The sequence below is a fragment of the Schistocerca americana genome, chromosome 1, assembly GCF_021461395.2.
Source record: "Schistocerca americana isolate TAMUIC-IGC-003095 chromosome 1, iqSchAmer2.1, whole genome shotgun sequence".
NCBI classification, from domain to species: Eukaryota; Metazoa; Arthropoda; class Insecta; order Orthoptera; family Acrididae; genus Schistocerca; species Schistocerca americana.
Genome location: NC_060119.1, coordinates 834,394,378 through 834,414,396, shown reverse-complemented (window position 1 = coordinate 834,414,396; position 20,019 = coordinate 834,394,378).

Sequence of the window (20,019 nt, the reverse complement as noted above, 5' to 3'; positions counted from 1 at the left end):
AGTGAAGAGGTAACAGCTCATCATAGTATCAACAGCTGAAGATTTCTACGCCTTCCAGTGAGTAGCGAAGCCCAGACTGCCTGGGTAACAAATTCGCTTAGGAATCAGGCACACATTCCGCCGATGTGGTTCAGGGGCTACCGCAGGGACATCTTGAATGGAAAGCTAGATGGTACAATCAGCCGTGAGTTTTTAGAACGCTCCATGAATCTTGTGTTTGCTGTACTGACACGCAACTGTCTAGTTCACATTCAAGACACCAAGAATGTTCTAATAACTTCTGAGGTAGACAGTAACATATACTGTCTTTGATTGAAATCGGGAACAAGTAACTACAGTAGAAGTGCTAATAGTGGCGATACCAGCATCTAGTAATCACTTAGTGATATATAACGAACGAGGTGGTGCACGGTTGGCTGGACTCTCATTTGGGAGGACGGGGTTTCCAATCCCTGTCCAACCTTCCATATTTATGTTTTCAGTATCGGTAAAGGCTGGGTTCGTTTGGGGAGGTTCAGATGGCTCCGAGCACTATGGGACTTCTTTGGTCATCAGTCGCCTAGAACTTAGAACTACTTAAACCTAACTAACCTAAGGACATCACACACATCCATGCCCGAGGCAGGATTCGAACCTGCGACCGTAGCGGTCGCGCGGTTCCAGACTAGCGCCTAGAACCGCTCGGCCACCTCGTCCGGCCGTTTGGAGAGGACAAGGCCGATTTCTTCCCTCAGCTTTGAAGAGTCTGTGCTTGCGCTCAGTTTGTAATTAGCTTTTTCCTTGCGTTCCTTCCTTTGTAGTGATAGGCAGCATAGTTATATTGTTATCTTATTGTAGTAGCAGTGTTTGGCTGCTGGAATTTCAAAGCCTCATTCATCTCATTCAGCATTGTAAATGAAATATCTGATGGCGATATTTCGGTTAGGGATGACTCTTCTTTCATTTTTCTTCCATTTAAGTTTTTCTCCTATAATTTTTCGTGATTTGTTACATAGTGATTTCAGAAGTGATTTCTGAAGACCTCTGAGAAGATACGGAATAAATAATTTCTAATGAACACATGTTCGCAAATGAATGTTTTTACGCTAGAAGCTAGTTTCTCCATACCGTACATTAACCTGTATTAGCTCCACAACACCCATCTGTGCGCTTTACTCCGAGAGCATACGTTTCTACAAGAGTCAAACAACACATCGCGAAATGACTAATAATATTAGAGAAATTGACTTTCTGTATGCGAGATTAACCAGCCCCAATTTCAAGGTGCTAGGTTTTTATTATTTGATCTTTCGTCTACTAGAATCGTTTTAACGCATGGATAAAAAGGTTTTATTACTTTTTAAGTTCTCTTACCGAAGAAAAATATGTGCAGACGCCAATAATCTAGATGTTGAGGACCACAAGCTGAAACAACAGCGATTTCATTCGGAGTCTTACCATCAGGTGATCTTCCCGTGCGTCATTCGGGGCTGGAACAAATGGCGTGAAGTGCAGTGGGATACAAAGTACATACCGCGACCACATCGCAAAGTACCTTCCGGAGTTATGCGCAAAAGACGGTGAAGTGAAAACGCGGCAGATGGAAAAGTAAACTGTTTATTATCACAAAAGTAATTTCTATAACTGTTTATACATTTATCCCACCGCGAGACAAGACGTCCAACGCCTTCACGGAAAAATGTTTGTTATTGCCTACGAAACGATTATATTCAGGCGTGGCACCTCTTCTTCCGAAGCAAATCGACGTCCACGAATTAATTTCTTCAGGCCTCCAAAAATAAGGAATCACATGCGGAGAGATTGGGATTGTAGGCAGGCTGTGTCAAGCGCTTCTCAGCGAAACTTCTCCAACGTAGTCGACACAGCTTTGGCAACATGTGGGCGAGCCCACGCTGCAGAAGTTTCTTTTGGAAGCTCTTGCACATCCCCTCTATACAGTCCCAATCTCCCCTCTTGCGATTTCCATATTTTTGGAGGCCTGAAGAAAAGCATTTGGGGCCGTCAATTTGCTTTGAACGAAGAGGTGCACACCTGGGTACAAACAGTTTTAGAGGCAACCGCAAAGAGTTTTTCTCGTAAACACTGACCGTCTTGTCGCACAGTTGGAAAATGTATTAACAGCTATGGCAATTACTTTTGAAGTAACAAATAGTTTACTAACTTTTTTCCATCTGGCTCTTTCATTTGACTGCCCCTGATATGTAGATGCAGAAATAATTTGCTCAGCTTGACAATACGGTCTGTTATATGTAGTGAACCATAACGCAAATGAAAAATTTTCAGAAATGGTGGTTGTTGTTTTCAGTCTTGACACTGGTTTGATGCAGCTCTCCATGCTACTCTAACCTGAGCAAGCTCCATCTCTCAGTACCTACTGCAGCCTACATCCTTCTGAATCTGCTTAGTGTATTCATCTCTTGGTCTCCCTCTACGATTTTTACCCTCCACGTGGCCCTCCAATACTAAATTGGTGATTCCTCGATGTCTCAGAACATGTCCTACCAACCGATCCCTTCTTCTAGTCAAGTTGTGCCACAAGCTCCTCCTCTCCCCAATTCTATTCAATACCACCTCAGTTATGTGATCTATCCATCTAATCTTCAGCATTCTTCTGTAGCACCACATTTCGAAAGCTTCTATTCTCTTCTTGCCTAAGCTATTTATCGTCCACGTTTCACTTCTATACATGGCTACACTCCATACAAATACTTCCAGAAACGACTTCCTGGCACTTAAATCTATACTCGATGTCAACACACTTTTCTTCAGAAACGCTTTCTTTGCCATTGCCATTCTACATTTTATATCCTCTCTACTTCGACCATCAGTTATTTTGCTCCCCAAATAGCAAAACTCCTTTACTACTTTACGTGTCTCATTTCCTAATCTAATTCCCTCATCATCACCCGACTTAATTCGACTACATTCCATTATCCTCGTTTTTTTGTTGATATGGATAGAAACAAGAAAAAAAGTCTAGTAAACATGGGCTATAAATGCATATCTTTAGAGCTATGAGCACTTATTCATATTCGTTACAGTGAGTTCCTTTTTTTCAACTGAAAGCTCTTTGTCACACTTTGAGAGGTGGTTGCATAAACCATAACAAGAAAAAAATTGTCCATTAAACATAGGCTTTTGAGATATGTATTTTATAGTCCATATTTTTTCTTGTTTTGGTTCATACTGTCGCCTTCCAAAATATGAGAAACAAATAGCTTGTAGTAGAAGAGATGTGTTCCTCAGTATCGAAGGGTCATTCACCTCTCCCACCACCACAACAGCAGCAGCATAAGGACCAGCACTGAAAAAGCCAGAAACTTCAGAATTCAGACTGCGACTTTGACCATCTCAGTCTATTTGAACATAACTCGGAGTTGACGAGCGATTTAAAGCGAGACGACGCGTGAAGAAGTGAGAGGACAGACTGGTACGATGAAAACAGTGTTTGACTTAACTGAGCCTGGATTAGAATAGATTCAGGGAGCACACCTATTCTCAAAGCAAAACAGCGTTTGCGGCGCATATGGCTGCCTTAAAGCACTCATTCACGAACATTTAACAAAATTTAGGCATCCTGCATAGAGCTCTTAAGGGACGGTTTCTTAACATTTTGGAAGAAATTGAAATATACACCCACAAAAAGAAAGATCCGGATTTAATCCTCAACGAGCAAAGCGAGTTCAATTATAACGCGTATTTTAGTATTTATGACGGCTTACTGAGATGACAACTGTTGCGTGTAGAGGTCCAGGCCGTGGGATGAGAAATGGAGCATGATAGAGAAGCTGGAAGTTGCGTGCAGCGCCTGGCGTCGTTGACGGGGCCCTCCTGAGCGGCCCTCTTGCCCACGGCGGTGGACGTCAGACGACTGGGCGGATCACGGCATAATACCGAAATGGCGGGAACCACGGCAGCAGACCATGGAGGAAAATAAGTCTACACCAGCGCCATGGGTATAGAAATTTCCCTTTGCTTTTAGAGCGTATAAAAATGATAATTTTGCTGTGTATTTTAATTTTGACAAGTATAGATTTTAACCTTGACAGCTAGAGATTTTAATTAAGTATTTTTAGAGATAAAAGTAAATTACAAAAATCTACTTAATACAGTATGTGTATATGTAATGTAATAAATGTACCAGACACCACCTGTTGATAATATTGTTATAATTAATATAAATGATGTGCATTCTGCCAACCAATTTTATGTGACGCAGCATGTGAATGTTGCTATGTGTGGATAGGTTACTCCTGTAACCGAAATTGCAGGTACGTTCTGGTAAATTTGATGGTGATTGGATAAGATGTAAAAGGTTTGCATTAGTATCATTATCATTACAAATCTGAAGATGGTTCTAGAGGAACCGAAACCGGTCATGTGAATAAACATTTTATACAATCAAGACGAATTATAAGTGACATCGTAAAACTACTGATTGTGGTTATCCTATCAGACATTATGTCTGTTTTTGCAAAATTTTTGATTTTTCCAACAGCCCTAAATTTCTATATCTCGTTATTGGTAACTAGAAGTACCATTAACGGTTTAATTAAATAGCGAGCGCGCAGGGAATAAAACGTCCGAGGCGAAGTCGAGAGGGAAGTTTGCAGGAAGTCGCTGTGGCCACCTCCGCCTTTATTGCATTACTTCCTTCATAGAATAATCGGGGGCCATCATGTCCCTCGATCTGAGAGGCAAATAATCCAGCTACTGATGTAGGGTTTGGTCTTTCTGAAACTAAAGTGCATCTTCAGAGCCGAAATCAGCGTCTGAGCCCATTGGAACGTGTGGAGAATCAACATTGAAGTGTTGCGCCGAAGGGAAATAATGATTTGAGTATTTAGCCCTCACCTTCGTGTTGCGCCGGTTTTCTGGCAGACGAACGTGTAGGCGAAGCAGAATGATGAAGGGCACGTGACATTCCACCAGACGAAATTTAGAAGACTTTGAAGATCTGAAGGCCATAATAAATGATACCTAAAACCTTTGCCTCGATTGGAGAATATTTAACCTGTGCTGCCGTTAACGTTTTTGTTGCACATGCTATCAGTTTTTCTGAATGGCATCATTTTTCTACGATGACGTGCTGATCTGTCACCAAACCTAGGCATTTCTTTGTATTGTACGTGGCTGGACAAGACGCTGATAAAATAGCGTGCTAAAAGGCTTCCGATATTGCTAAAACTATGAGAGTTCGATATCTTTCTCTCTTAGAAGATACAAAGGGCGACAAATCTGTGCGATTTTGAGTTCTGAATTTTGTGTAACAATTAATGTTGCGTAAAAATTATTGTAAAACTCTGAAATTTTTAGAGGTAGGAAGTTTGTCAACTGTCTTTACGTGGCGTTGTTTGTCTCAATCCGTTTCTTGAGGTTATACTGAAAACTAATGGTTTGCAGTGTGCGCTATAAAATTCCAAATTTATTAGATGACTTTCTTGGTGGGGAAGGAGAGGGTACGTGTTAAAACTGTCATCGACGTAGTTAACGCTTTGAGGAATATTGTAGCTTAATTGCTCCAAACAGCTTTGGAACATTACTGGAGTTCTTACAATTTCGAGTGGTCAGCTGTTGAGATAGCGCAGGCCGATAGGTATATTAATGGCCACGATTTTCTTAGATTCTTTGTCGAGAGATACGTAACTACAAGTAGGGATGTGTCACACTCATTTTTGGGAAGTACTAACTTCCAAATAGTTTTGCCATTAGCTTCTCTGGACGGGGAACTGGGTAATTATTTACCTAAGATTACGTGTTTACTGTAGATTTGAAATTGCTATAAACTCAAGTGACTCATTGGCTAGCGAATTACATCCGAAGGTGTGGCCGATTAACTTGATGAAATGAGTTATGACTTTTTATTCTTGCAATCTGGTACCTCTTTTTTTAGGTAAGACCCCAAGGAAATCGGGGTTGGTCTCAATCTACAGAAACGTGTTAATGTAGAAGACAGTGTTATGTGGCCTTTGAAATTATTGGGTACAACCTACCTCGTGTTCCAAAAGAACGTTGTAATTTTGACTAAGAGATTCCGGATAAACAAATGGAATGAGTTCAGAAACCAGATCAATAGTGTCATTAATTATAAATCAAAATCCGGAGAAGGTGTTTAAAGCAAGTGTATTCGACGCCTTAGTATTTGCTGCAAGTAATGGCAAGTTACTTCAGATTTTCTTGCAGACAACTGAGACAACAGTTTGTAATATTGGAGGAAGAGATTTGTTAACAGCTCTGGTATATCATCAGCCCTATAGTTATTTTAATTTATGAGGGATAGAGATAATGAGAGACAGAGGTAAAGAGACGTTCCAGTGTCTAGCTAAAGCAGATATTTTGTGCCCTGTAATGTTAACGTCAGCATTAATCTGGTGGCGGTCGCTGCTTCCCGGTTATGAACAGGAACTGCGTTTTTTGCATCATACTGCCGGCTTGGCGGAGCCGCGCCTGTTTTCTGGGATCGTCGTAAACACACTGAGGCCGTGTGTCCGGATTTGCGGCCCGGATTTGCGGTAATAAAAATAAACGGCGTTATGACGCCCACAGCTGTTGTGTGGCTGAGATTGGAAGCAATCTACGCATGGTTTTAGCTGGTTTAGAAAAACGATAATAATGCTGACTGGTGATCCATCATCTTACTTTTATGTCTTCAATTTGTTATTTGGGTTAAACTTGCTTACATTTCAGTACTGTGCTGGGAGATCGCAGAATTGTAGGATGGCCGTGCGGATTGGCCGCTCCGTTAGAGGCGCCATATCACGAATTGCGCGCCCCCTTCCACCGGAGGTTCGAGTCCTCCCTCGGGCATGTGTGTGTGTGTGTGTGTGTGTGTGTGTGTGTGTGTGTGTGTGTGTGTGTCGTCCTTAGCGTAAGTTAGTTTAAGTAGTGTGTAAGTCTAGGGACCGATGACCTCAGCAGTTTGCTTCCTCAGGAATTCACACACATTTTAACATTTGAATTGTAGGATGAGGAAGATAACGAAGGAGGGGGCGGACATAACGGAAATGCTGAAACACCGGAACTAACAGGTGCCTGAAGATATACACTGAGATGACACAAGTCATGGGTAAGCGATATACACATATACAGATGGCGGTAGTATCGTATACACAAGGTCTAAAAGGGCAGTGCGGTGGTGGAGCTGTTACTTGTACCCAGGTGATTGATGTGAACAGGTTTCCAGTGTGATTATGGCCATACGCGAGAATTAATAGACTTTGATCACCGAATGGTAGTTGGAGCAGGACGCATAGGACATTCCATTTCGGAAATCCTTAGGGAATTCTAACTTCCGGGATCCGAGAATACCATATTTCGGGGTTTACCTCACAGCACGGACAACTCAGTGGCGACGGCCTTCGCTTAACGACAGAGAGCTTCGGTGTTTGCTTAGAGGTGCCAGTACTAACAGACAAGCATCACTGCGTGAAATATCCATTAGGACAACAGGCGAAATTTGACGTTAATGGGCTAATGCAGCGGATGACCGACGCTAGTGCCTTTTTTAACAGCACGACACCACCTGCAGCACCTCCACTGGGCTCATGATCATATCGGTTGGACCTTACACGACTTGAAAACAGTAGCCTGGTCATATGAGTCCCATATCCAGTTGGTAAGAGTTGATGGTAGGGTTCGAATGGGAACACAGACCCCACGAAGCCATGGACCCAAGTTGTTAACAAGGCAGTTTGCAAACTGACGGTGACTCCATAACGGGATGTGTTTACATGGAATGGACTGGGTGCTCTGGTCCAAGTGAACCTATCATTGACTAGAAATTATTATGTTCCGCTAGTTGGGGACCATTTATGGCCATTCACGAACTTTCATGCCGGCCGTTGTGTCCAAGCGTTTCTAGGCGCTTCAGTCTGGAACCGCGCGACCGCTACGGTCGCAGGTTCGAATCCTGCCTCGGGCATGGATGTGTGCGATGTTCTTAGGTTAGTTAGGTTTAAGTAGTTCGAAGTTCTAGGGGACTGATGACCTCAAATGTGAAGTCACATAGTGCTCAGAGCCATTTGAACCATTTGAACGGACTATCATGTTCCCAAACAACGACGGAAATTTTATGGATGACAATGCCCGATATCACCAGGCCGTAACTGTTCGCGATTGGTTTTATGAACATTCTGGGATATACCCGAGAGGCCAGTTCGTGCACTAAATTCAGTACTGCCAACACTTTTACAAGTATGGACCGCTATAGAGGCAGCGTAGCTCAATATTTGTGCAGCGGACTTCCAACGACGTGTTGAGTCCATGCCACGTCGAGTTACTACACTACGGCGGGCAAAAAGAAGGCCCGCCACAATATTGGGAGTTATCGTATGACTTTGGTCACCTCAGTGTACAAGTACATCGACTATCTCTCGGAAGTCCGCCCCCGGTAGCTGCGTGGTGAGCGCGACAGAATGTCAATCCTAAGAGCACGGGTTCGAATCCCGGCGGGGTCGGAGATTTTCTCACGGACTGGGTGTTGTGTTTTCCTAATCATTATCATTTCATCCCCATCGACGCGCAAGTCACCAAAGTGGCGTCAAATCGGAAGACTAACACCAGGCGAACGGTCTACGCGACGGGAGGCCGTAGCCACACGACATTTTACATCTCTGGGAAGCCTGCCTACAATACAGAACCAGTGCTAAGTGAGGAATACAGGAATATACTACAGCCCCCTCGTGTATCGCTCCAATAGTGACCGGGAAGACGAGGTTGGACTACAATGTCCAGGCACATTTAATGTGACCGCTTTCCAGAAGCTCCAATAACCGTATTTTGCAGCGCGGACCGCTGCGAGACGTGCAGGAAGTCAGTGAGGATCTGGAAGGTACCAACAGGAAAGTAGAGCCATGTCGACTCCTGTGCCGTGGCCAACTGCGCTAGGTATCTCGGTTGAGGAATCAAGGCGCGTACAGCCCGATTCTGGTGGTCCCACAGGTTCTCGATTGGATTTAAATCCGAGGTAGTCTGGTGGCCAGGGGTGTACGGTAAACTCATCATGGTTCCCTTCGAAACAAGCACGTTCACTGCGAGTTGTTTGAAACGTTGCGTTGTGCTAGTGGGAGATGCTACTTTGCAGAGGGGGAAAAAACTGCGTGTGGGTGTGGATGTGGTCCCCAAGAATAGATGTACCGGGTTTTGTTCGAAAACTTAATAAACCACGGAATAATTTAGATAGAAAGGTAAAATTTGACACACATGCTTGGAATGACATTAGAACCCAAAAAAATAACAAAGTTAACAAAATGTCCGACAGATGCCGCTGGACAGTAAAACAGCTACCGTTACGGGTGAGAGGTACGCCGATATGTTACATAATCGCATCATCCCCAGCCTGGCTGATAAACACCTACTGGAACGTACGATGTTTATGCAGGATGGCACTCCACCCCATATTGTTAGACGCGAGAAAGATCTCTTGCGCGCGTCGTTTGGTGATGATCGTGTGCTCAGCCGTCACTTTCGTCATGCTTGGCCTCCCAGGTCCCCAGACCTCAGTCCTTGCGATTATTGGCTTTGGGGTTACCTGAAGGTGCAAATGTATCGTGATCGACCGACATCTATAGGGATGCTGAAAGACAAAATCCGACGCCAGTGCCTCACCATAACTCCGGACATGCTTTACAGTGCTGTTCACAACATTATTCCTCGACTACAGCTATTGTTGAGGAATGATGACATATTGAGCATTTCCTGTAAAGAAGATCATCTTTGCTTTGTCTTATTTTGTTATGCTAATTATTGCCATTCTGATCAGATGAAGTGCCATCTGTCGGACATTTTTTGAACTTTAGTATTTTTTTGGTTCTAATAAAACCCCACGTCATTCCAAGCATGTGTGTCAATTTTTACCTTTTTATCTACATTATTTCGTGATTTATTCAGTTTTCAAATTTATACGGACTTTTTGATCTCCCGGTATACTTTTGTTGATCCATTATGCCTTACAGAATGACGAGATCACGCAGGCAATGCCACGAAAACATTCGCCAGCCGTAACGCTCCCTCCGCTGGACTGAGCCCTTCTGACTTGTTGCAAGGTGTTTGCTTTTAGATGTTTCATTTCGCACACGCCAACGGCTTTCTGTCCGATGGAGCACCAAACGTGATTCCTCTGAAAAGGCCCCTTATCACCACGCAGTGGACATTCAGTTGCGGTATTGGTTAGGTTAGGTTAGTGTTGTTTAACGTCCCGTCGACAACGAGGTCATTAGAGACGGAGCGCTAGCTCGGGTTAGGGAAGGATGGGGAAGGAAATCGGCCGTGCCCTTTGAAAGGAACCATCCCGGCATTTGCCTGAAACGATTTAGGGAAATCACGGAAAACCTTAATCAGGATGGCTGGAGACGGGATTGAACCGTCGTCCTCCCGAATGCGAGCCCAGTGTGCTAACCACTGCGCCACCTCGCTCGGTAGTTGCGGTATTGGCGTGCAAATTTCAGCCTTTGTGGCCGACGAACTGTAGTCAGCGTGAATGTATGAACCAGGCGACTGCTGCGGAGGCACGTATCTAGCAACGTTCGCAGAACGGTAATTGAGGAGCCAATGTGGGTAGTTCCTTGGTCAGTTGCGCAACAGCTGCACATCTATTTCCTTGTACACATCCTTCACTCCCGTCATCTATGGCCCGTAGTGCACAATAGTTGCCTCGGTGCCGGTTTTGGGTAGCGCCATTTTGTCATGCACGGTAGACTTTAAGCTCTGCGACACGTGAACAGTTTACTGACTTAGCAGTTTCAGAATTGCTTCCAGCCTTGGTACGAAAGCCAATGATCAAGTCATTTTGGACGTCAGATAAATCGCTCCGTTTCCGCATTATGACAAAGAATGCATAGTATTCTGCCTCCCCTTCACTGCTAGGGCTGCCACCTGCCGTCTGTGAGTGGCAACTGCACGTTGACATCGAATACAGGCGGTTGCCACATTAATGTGACCGGATTTGTAGTTGCAGAGCACTATGGGACTTAATATACAGGACATCAGTCTGCTAGAACTTAGAACTACTGGAACCTAACTATCCTAAGGACATCACACACATCCTTGCCCGAGGCAGGATTCGAACCTGCGACCGTAGCGGTCCCGCGGTTCCAGTCTGAAACGTCTAGAACCGCTCGGCCACAGAGGCCGGCTAATAGAACAGGAAGAAACCTCAGTACGTTACACAGTGGTAAGTACTGATATAGTAATTTAAAATGGTTTACAAAGTAGCGATGTACTGGGGTTGTACAAAAATATGGAAACATCGCGAGAAACACGTGCTTGAAGATAAATGCAGAAGCTAGCCAAACCTGCAGTTCACGTTGTTGTATTTGATCACGAACGGCACCTGTGCAATGTCTTCAAGTTGTAAGTCTTGTAAGTTGGGGTCAGAATAACGTTCCGTGTAGTGAGTACATTATGTCGGAGCTAAGTGAATACGAACGTGGGCAAATTGTCGGTGCTCGTATGTCAAATGTCCGTGCAGAACTGAATGTGGTACTCGCTAACCCTGTCAGCACCAAAAAACACGAAGGGAACTCCATAAACTTGGTATTTCTAGACGATCTGGAATTCTAAAATCTCATTAGCGATGCAAATGCCCGTAAGATGAAAACGTGATACCGATGCCATAAAACCTCGACTATGGAGCAATGGAAAGAAGACATTTGCTCGAATGAGTCTTGTTCGACAGTGTTTCCAACTTCTGCAAGAGTTTACTTCCCAAGAGTGAAACAAGGCAGGAATTCGGTGATGGTTTGAGCAGCCATATTGTAGTATGCCATGTGCCTGCGCTACAGCCAAGGAGTATATGACCGTTTGGCTGATCAGGTGTAGCCCACGATGCAATATTGTTCCCCAGTAGTGGTGATGTGTTCCAAGACAAGGCCCCTGTTAGCACAGCTCGCGCCCATGACTGGTTTTGTGAGCTCGAGGTAGAATAGTCGCATCTCCATAGGCCACCACAGTTACCAGATCTAAAATTATTCAGACTTTGTGGTCTATTATAGATGATGATAATGATGATGGCAACACAGTCCCCGGGCAGAGAAAATCCCCAACCCGACCGGGAGTCGAACCTGCGATCCCGTGATCCAGAGGCAGCAGCTCTAGCCACTAGACCACGAGCTGCAGACGTCTACTGTAGGGAAAGGGTGTGTGATTGCTATCCACCTCCAGCATCGTTAGCTGAACTGGTGTTTTGGAGGAAGAATAGTGTAAGATTCTCCTGGAAACCATACAGGACCTGTATTTATCCTTTCCGACAGGACTGGAAGATGTTTTGCATGCCAATGTGTTTCCTACACCGTCTTGGGCATGTAATTATGTTGTGGTTTTGTTGTCCAATCCCTGTAGATGTAGGTTGCTTTGAACTACGTCTCTGTTTGGGCTTTAGTCACTTCGTAGACATTGCTTCTTGGGCAATAGCAGAAACTCTGAGCCATCGCAGTAGCGAACACTTCATTCAACGCCTGGTTTTGCAATTTTGATGTCGGAGTTTTAACCTCAGGAAAGGGTGTTAAACTAATCATGACGTCACGAATAAGAATGTCGTAGTAGGACTCACTGCACTTCAGACAAAAAAACTGACAACTCTGACTCAAGTCTTTCAAGCTCACTATGACTCTGAATCCTTACTACGAAACCGCATGAGTTTTAACTTTTCTACTACTACGTACATTTGTATCCCCAAACGGTCAGAAAGCATGATAGCGATACCTTTGTACGAAATACTACTAACTTCTATTAATTTGTTTCATGTTAGTGGTGGTAAGTTCCTATGGGGCCGAACTGTTTATGTCATCGCTCCCTAGGTTTGTACACTGCTTAATCTAACTTAAGCTAACTTACGCTAAGGACAACACACCCATACCTGAAAGAGGACTCGGTATCAAATGTGTTGTTTGCCTGAAAATGCAAACTGAACCCGCGTTCGTAAGAATTTCATCCCTTTTTTTCACTATCAAACACTGACAACTACAGCAACACTGGAGCTTGGCTAATTGATTGCATCCCCTGCTGCAGGATCCGGCTCAATATCTAGTGCTGTTATTGGGTCTTCTGTAGTCATTCCTCAAACAGTCTTTCATTTTCATTACATTCATTTTTATTCGTGACGCCATTCTGGTTCTGACTGCGTTCTCTTCAACTAACATTACACTAATCTGATCACACAGTTTCCCGCTTACATACGCCTATATCTTCAATTGCACCCTGCCAGGCGCCGTAGTGTGTGTGTATGTGTGTGTGTGTGTGTGTGTGTGTGTGTGTGTGTGTGTGTGTGTGTTTAAGTAGGTATATATCATGTTCTCCCTTATCAATACCATTCACGGATCGTTTACGTAGAAAGACTCTGCATACATCTACACTCCTGGAAATGGAAAAAAGAACACATTGATACCGGTGTGTGAGACCCACCATACTTGCTCCGGACACTGCGAGAGGGCTGTACAAGCAATGATCACACGCACGGCACAGCGGACACACGAGGAACCGCGGTGTTGGCCGTCGAATGGCGCTAGCTGCGCAGCATTTGTGCACTGCCGCCGTCAGTGTCAGCCAGTTTGCCGTGGCATACGGAGCTCCATCGCAGTCTTTAACACTGGTAGCATGCCGCGACAGCGTGGACGTGAACCGTATGTGCAGTTGACGGACTTTGAGCGAGGGCGTATAGTGGGCATGCGGGAGGCCGGGTGGACGTACCGTCGAATTGCTCAACACGTGGGGCGTGAGGTCTCCACAGTACATCGATGTTGTCGCCAGTGGTCGGCGGAAGGTGCACGTGCCCGTCGACCTGGGACCGGACCGCAGCGACGCACGGATGCACGCCAAGACCGTAGGATCCTACGCAGTGCCGTAGGGGACCGCACCGCCACTTCCCAGCAAATTAGGGACACTGTTGCTCCTGGGGTATCGGCGAGGACCATTCGCAACCGTCTCCATGAAGCTGGGCTACGGTCCCGCACACCGTTAGGCCGTCTTCCGCTAACGTCCCAACATCGTGCAGCCCGCCTCCAGTGGTGTCGCGACAGGCGTGAATGGAGGGACGAATGGAGACGTGTCGTCTTCAGCGATGAGAGTCGCTTCTGCCTTGGTGCCAATGATGGTCGTATGCGTGTTTGGCGCCGTGCAGGTGAGCGCCACAATCAGGACTGCATACGACCGAGGCACACAGGGCCAACACCCGGCATCATGGTGTGGGGAGCGATCTCCTACACTGACCGTACACCACTGGTGATCGTCGAGGGGACACTGAATAGTGCACGGTACATCCAAACCGTCATCGAACCCATCGTTCTACCATTCCTAGACCGGCAAGGGAACTTGCTGTTCCAACAGGACAATGCACGTCCGCATGTATCCCGTGCCATCCAACGTGCTCTAGAAGGTGTAAGTCAACTACCCTGGCCAGCAAGATCTCCGGATCTGTCCCCCATTGAGCATGTTTGGGACTGGATGAAGCGTCGTCTCACGCGGTCTGCACGTCCAGCACGAACGCTGGTCCAACTGTGGCGCCAGGTGGAAATGGCATGGCAAGCCGTTCCACAGGACTACATCCAGCATCTCTACGATCGTCTCCATGGGAGAATAGCAGCCTGCATTGCTGCGAAAGGTGGATATACACTGTACTAGTGCCGACATTGTGCATGCTCTGTTGCCTGTGTCTATGTGCCTGTGGTTCTGTCAGTGTGATCATGTGATGTATCTGACCCCAGGAATGTGTCAATAAAGTTTCCCCTTCCTGGGACAATGAATTCACGGTGTTCTTATTTCAATTTCCAGGAGTGTATATAAATCCAATTTTCTCAAGTTTTAGCGTCGTGGTCATTACGGGAGAATTCTGAATGTATTCCTGGTTATATTGGAATGTGAACTCACGGAATTTCGAGAGAAAATTTCTTGTTGACACAATATCTTTCTTGCAGAATGTGCTATTCGATTTTATCGAGCACTTCTGTGACATTTTCGTACTGACTATAGACTCATGAGAAATGGAGTAGCTCTTCTTTTGCATCTTTTTGGTCTCGTAGCACAAACGTATTCTCATTCTACTTAAGTTCATCTGTATTTAAGTTTTTATTTTACTTTTAAATATAATCTGAAATCTTCCCTTACCATTGTCAGCACTTGTTCCGAGTGCCTTCTGGAAGTCGTTTGAAGTGACATATATTTTTTCAACTCTTTCTCAGCATACCTGTAAAACAGTTAAACATATATCAGATACCGTAGACTTCTTTTAGTATTTTAGTAATGTGGCGGTGACGGCAAATGTGAGATAGGACCCACTGATTATGAATGTTTTTGGCCCTGTATGGTTTGAAAATAATGGTATCAGATTCGCGCTGTGGGACTATAATAACCTCAGCCGGTTAAACATTATGCTTTCATAAGAACCTTCAAGTGTTAATTGCATTGTGCAAAATCATTTGGGTTTTTCTTCTATCGTTGAAGAGATACGATGAGTGCTATACGTTCTCGTAATAATTAAAAATTTTTAGAGCTATCACCAACTGTCAGTTCTTTTACCTTACCTTTCCGTGTATTAATTTTAACGCACACAAGATTATCTGTCACCGTGCCTCAGACTTCCAGAGGTCCTCAAAATGACAAAGGAGCGGTGCCCTCACTCTTTACAATAGTTATTTTAATCATGGCTTTCCACTCCTGCTACTGGATCTTTGTCGATGGATGATGTAGGCGTCCAGTTGTATATGTGGTCCAGGCTCTCGCTGATAGAGGCTCTGGAGTGGCTGAGCGGTTCTAGGCGCTACAGTTTGGAACCGCGTGACCGCTACGATCGCAGGTTCGAATCCTGCCTCGGGCATAGATGTGTGTGATGTCCTTAGGTTAGTTAGGTTTAAGTAGTTCTAAGTTCTAGGGGACTGATGACCTGAGATGTTATGTCCCATAGTGCTCAGAGCCATTTGAAACATTTGAACTGATTAGTCAAAACATTAGGGCCACCTGCTTAATACCTTGTTTGTTCGTCTCTGGAATGAAATACATCAATGATTCTGTGTATCAGAGATACTACAGTTTGTTGGTAAGTTTGTGGAGGTATGTGACATTAGATGTCTATGCACAGGAAGCAACGGACAATTGTACCGCTGAAAATGACATCGCCGTCGGGAAGACCTCAAGCGTGAAGGGATACAGGTGGTTCGCAGCTGTCAGTGTGTCTTCGTTTACTAACATAGGCCCATCAAAGCGCAGGAGAATGTTTCTCTCCCATAGCATAATACTACTCCCACCAGCCTGCTTCCGTGGCGCGCTGCATGTTTCAAGCCGCCGTTCATCTCGATGAAGGCGTTTGTGGAGACGACCATTGACCTAGTGTAGCAAAAATATGATTCACCCGGTGAGCCGACACTTTTCCTTTGATCGACAGTCGAAGCCCGATGGTCTCACGCCCACTGCAATCGTCACTGACGATGTAGAATAGTAGAGGTCGTCTGCTGCGGAGCTCCATTTTCAACAATGAACGATAAACGGCGTGCTCCGAAGCACTTCTGCGTGCATCAGCATTGTGCTCTTTCGGAAAAGATGTCACAGATCACCATCTATCCTACTTTACAGAGCAGATAAGCCACCGAACCCCACCTTCTGTCGAGGTGGCGCAGTGGTTAGCACACTGGACTCGCATTCGGAAGGACGACGGTTCAATCCCGCGTCCGGCCATCCTGATTTAGGTTTTCCGTGATTTCCCTAAATCGCACCAGGCAAATGCTGGGATGGTTCCTTTCAAAGGGCACGGCCGACTTCCTTCCCCGTCCTTCCCTAATCCAATGAGACCGATGACCTCGCTGTTTGGTCTCTTCCCCCTAAACAACCCAACCCCCCCCCCCCCCCCCCCCACCTTCTGTGAAGAGTTGTGGACGTGTAATCATTCAGCTCCTACTGATAGTTCGACTGTCCTTCTACCTCTTTTCTTAGATTCTCAGGAGAGCAGCACGTGAACAGTAACACAGCTTCACCGTTTTCGAGATAATCGTTTAGTCTCTTCGTAATAATAATCTGCCCGTTGTCAGTCTCTTATCTCAATGGATGTCCCCATTCGGAGTGGCCGTGCGGTTCTAGGCGCTGCAGTCTGGAACCGAGCGACCGCTACGGTCGCAGGTTCGAATCCTGCCTCGGGCATGGAAGTGTGTGATGTCCTTAGGTTAGGCAGGTTTAATTAGTTCTAAGTTCTAGGCGACTGATGACCTCAGAAGTTAAGTCGCATAGTGCTCAGAGCCATTTGAACCATTTGTCCCCATTTGCAGCCCATATCTTCGTGTCTGCTCCGCTTACGCGCTTTTCTTATCGCGTCACCTGCCCGCAACGCCACCAGGTGGTATCCAACTTCGCGGTGGGTACAGGTCATAATGTTTTGACTTATCAATGTATACACTACGCTTATCTGTTCACAGGTACAACAACAAGTGTATTATTTTCAACTAAGTAAATGTATAAAAATACACTTGGATTTGATGTATTGGGTTACTGGGGTCTGACCTCCACCCCATGTAATTCTTCGATTCTGCTTGTGCCTTCGGAGTGCCGCTCTCTTCTATGGTCTCGTGTTGCTCGTGTCCTCCTCCCTGCCACGCTCGCAGGATCCAGATTTTGACGTGGCCGATTATATATGGACACTTTTAATTCCACCAGAACTGTGTGTGAGTTTATGCAGCATAACACCATAACGTCTGTTGTTCCCAACAGCGTGGTAGCCTTTGAAGTCCATAGCATTCAGCCGACTGAGTGTCTCATCTATCATGTCTGTCTTTCGGGACATCCTAATATTACATGGTTCACGATTTCTTCTCCACAAATACGAAGAGGGTTGTCGCTCAGTCCCAGGTGCTGCAATTGCCTCTCTCTCTCTTTTTTACGGTTAATTTCATTCTTGCAGTGGTTGTCTGAAAACCTCTTGACACAGTGTGTTTCATGTATCACTGCGTTGATGGGACCACAGGGTGTATCGCTCTATAATGTTTCCCTTTGTCGTTGATTCGTCTTCTCCATTCTTCACTGCGCCTCATTCGCATCGTCCTTTTAAGTCGGTGTATGAATTCTGTGTGAACGATGCAGACTGTTATAGATTTAAATATTTAAAAAAACCATTCGGAAGCTGGCTGTATGGATGATCTCCAAAAGCTTGTAATAAATAATAAAAGAAAACAAGAGTCTACTTTGACGTTTTTCCAGTAGATAGAATATTCCATCATTTATAGGTGTGCATGCAGGATAACGTTATTTCTTCTTTCGATATTTCGGCTGATTCCCTATAGCCATGTTCGAGGTGAGTCGGGTACAGTATTAAAACCACTCGCTACAGTACTGTGGAGAAAATGCACATGCCTCAAGGATAAGACTGTCAGCAGCAAGAGCGTCAGTTACAGTTACAACTTTGTGCCTCTGCCTGTCGGGATTCAGTAATCAAGAAAGCTGTGAAAACACAATTTGCAGACGATCTGCTGAACGGAGAGAATGGTTTCCATCACAAGAAATCATGGAAACCATTCATTTCTCGTGTGTGCTCTCACGGGAATTAACAACAAATTAATACGGAACACTTGTTATGGTTTTATTCTGACTTTTTCACGACAAATCTACTGCGCGGATCCGAACTGCGCAAACAGAATTTTTTTATTTCACATTGTATATCAGTGCTGTCATGTAGCTGGGTTACTCAGCGGTAAACTGATACATTGTATACGTAATAGGATAAGTTACACGGGTGCACTTTCTTCGTGCGGGTTGCAAGCATTCAGGAGCAAGTATGCTTTCAGAGCTGTATCTAGTGTTCTCTTTTGATTGGCAGGTATTTAATCTATTATTCTGCTAAGTGGATTATGACCCCTGAGGATAACCTATCCTTCCAAGAATACCCCACCCCTTACCATTACCCCTCCCCATCCTTCTCTCCCATCCCTCTGGGAGATTCCCTCGTCAATTCTAATACTGATTAATTAAATGGATCAATAAATAAAGCCCTCCTCCTCTGAAAAATCCTCCAGCTCCCCACTTTCCCCTTCCCCTGTCTGTAAATTGGCAGGAAGAGGACTCAGTCTGTCCTAGAGAAGCAGTATATCACGGATGGAAATTCAAATAAATGTTGTGTGTGAATTCCTAAGGGACCAAACTGCTTAGGTCATTGGTCCCTAGACTTACACACTACTTAAACTAACTTATACTGATAACAACACGCGCACGCATGCCCTAGGGAGGACTCGAACCTCCGGCGGGACAAATAAATGGTAATTACATAGCAAACGAGATACTGTTTACTTACAAAATTCGATTCGCACGCGTTTCATCTCTCTGTTATTTGATGGAAAAAGCTCACATCCAGTAACTAGATGCTGCAATTACGTAATTACACTGCTGCAGGTTGGAGGTGTCCTCTCGTTGGAAAATTTTCGTTCATGCACTCACCTTGACATGCAAGGATCGAATGAGCTAGTGCACAGTGCCACCACCAAATGATGTTCCATTCACAATCCCCCCCCCCCCCCCCAATCCCTCGCCACCTCCTTACCCTCCCCTCCTAGAAAAAGTACTGGGAAAAAGACTCACACTGTGCTGGAGAGGGAACCTCACGACACGAAATTCAAATTGGTCAATAATACATTGATACACATTCTTTATTTAACCAGTTTGTGGGAGACAGGGCTCCCCCACTTGGGTAGAACTCACGACTGCAGCCCCCACCCCAGCTTCCCATCAACATAATAACTCTAATCATAGAAAAATGGAATGAAGTGCGGTATAATAACCGCCGTTTGGGGTCTCCGCGTGTGTATCTATCGTCAAGGCGCCGGTACGAAGGTCAAAACTGACCAATGTCCTAATTATAGATCACGTTACTACACTACTGGCCATTAAAATTGCTACACCACAAAGATGACGTGGTACAGACGCGAAATTTAACCGACAGGAAGAAGATGCTGTGATATGCAAATGATTAGCTTTTCAGAGCATTCACACAACATGCTGACATGAGGAAAGTTACCAACCGATTTCTCATACGCAAACAGCTCTTGACCGGCGTTGCCT